Source organism: Sciurus carolinensis, chromosome 2, assembly GCF_902686445.1.
Source record: "Sciurus carolinensis chromosome 2, mSciCar1.2, whole genome shotgun sequence".
NCBI classification, from domain to species: Eukaryota; Metazoa; Chordata; class Mammalia; order Rodentia; family Sciuridae; genus Sciurus; species Sciurus carolinensis.
The window spans coordinates 94,595,719-94,597,925 of NC_062214.1; positions in this window are offsets into that span (position 1 = coordinate 94,595,719).

The following is a 2,207-nucleotide window of genomic DNA, read 5'->3' on the forward strand; positions in this document are numbered from 1 at the left end:
ATCTGCCTCCTTACTCTTCCTGTTCCCTAAGCTTATATGGGATCACATTCAGATTCCTTTCTCCTTTCTGATATGGGACCCCTGGGAACTATCTCCCTAGAGTCTGCCAGAAAAAAAGTGGGGACTTTGTACCGAAGAAGTACCAGTTTTGCTCCTGAATTAAGTAAACTTCAATTTAACAGGTCAGAAATACATATTCTTAATGCTCAGAAAGTCTCAATTGAGAATAAGAAGGTATCAAATGTAGAGGCAACTTCAGAGCTTCCAAGCAGAGGACTTGATGATATTATTATGTGACAATTGCTAAAGTTTGTTTTGTTCTGTTTACTAAGTCCTCTGGAGTCATTAAAACTTGGGTTATTAGAAATGAGAATGCTTGATCAACAGTAGAGCAACCTAACACTCACTGTTACAGTAAAGCAACAGTTCATGGTTTAAAATAGTTAATTAATTAAAATGAAATAAACAAAAAACATAATAGGAGTATGTTGTCATCTTTCCTCCTCAGGGTTTCTCTATTTGATCAAAGAATATTAAGCAAATCAAAAAATGAGGCATGTTCCATAAAAGATTGTAGCACAGTGAACTTGATGCCCTTTGTCTGTCTGCAGCATTATTCTTTCTCTCCAGATTCCACTCTCTTTTCCCTACCTTTGTTTGACCAGTGTGTTGTTTCCCTATGTAGAGTCAAGAGCTTCTGCCCTCAGTCAGCCATATCTAGGAATTAGCAGCACTGTACAGTCTTTGAAGAGTACTGTTTGCAGAGACCAAAAGCAACCTTCCCCTTCGCCATCCTGATGATGGGGATGGCAACCATTTCTCTAAGACTTGAAGAGGACTCATTTTCTCACCATGATAGTAGCCTGAGAGGGCTGCCTTAATTTCTAAACAGTAGGTCTTTTAGCCAGATTTCTTGTGTAAATAAAAGTTAAACTTTTCTGGAAACATAAGTTATCACTTTCCCACCTTAATGCTTACTGCCTCTTGTTTGTCCATTAGAAGGAATTGTTTTGTTCATTCTTATGTCTACTAGCATAGTGACTAAGAGTAAGTATGGAACATTTATCAAAAAATTTATTGATTTTTCTGGCGTTCTTACCTATCTGAGACCTTCCATTCTTTAAAATCTCAGATGAAGTCCTTCATAAAGTCCTCTCAGACAACTTCACACTACAGCAGTCCTCAATGCACAGCACTTACTGTCTAAATCACTCTTAGGGAAGTTGGTCAGGAAATGTCTTATAATATCTTTACTGTGGGTGTTTTGTACTGTGATTTAAAGTTTTATGGGGACAGATGTCTCATCTGTAAGCAAACTCAAAATTCTTAAAAATTCCATTATGTTTTTTGTGGAACCCCACAGTAGAATGGTTTCTTAGACCTGAACTTGACACATTACAAATGTTAAATAAATGTTATATACTGTCTAACAATGCCTAGTCTAATACTTCTGATATAGCAAATTTTCACTAACTGGATTGATAATGGGAAATTTGACGAAGGACACCACACTGTATACACAACTGTTGCCCATTCATGCACACACACACACACACACACACACACACACACACTCCCTCCTAGGGGATCTGCTCCATCTTTTGCCCTGGTGCCGCCTTAATCATTTCTCAAAGTGACTCCCACCATTTGGTCATGACTGACCAGGCCAGATCTGGCTACCCAACCCATTTTTGGATAAGTCTGTGATCAAAATGACAAATCAGAATCATTAGTGTCCTCTGCAATTAATTCAGTATTAGGAAACTAAGTATTCTAAAGTGGGTAATCAGTGGATATTAAAGCTGAAAAGATACTCAAGTCACAGTGTATCAAATGGACTGCAGTAGGCATGAGGGACCACCTGCAAACCCAACCAAGTGATGAGGGAGCAGAAACTAGGTCAGCCATCAAAATTGGAAAAGTAAAGCAATAATAGAAAGAAGCAGAGATGCCAGGGCAGCCAGAAACTGATTCCTGAGAATATTTTCTGTTCTGGTTTCAGTTCCAATTCAGTTAATGCATCTATCTAACTGCCTTTGCCACTCTAAATCAATCAGGATGGCAACTTTCCAAAAAACAGAAGATATCAAGTGTTGACAAGGATGTGAAGGAATTAGAATCCTGGTACATTATTGTTGGGAATGCAAAATGGCCACTTCTGGTGAATCTTCAAAGAATCAAATATGGAATAATCCTATGACCCAGGA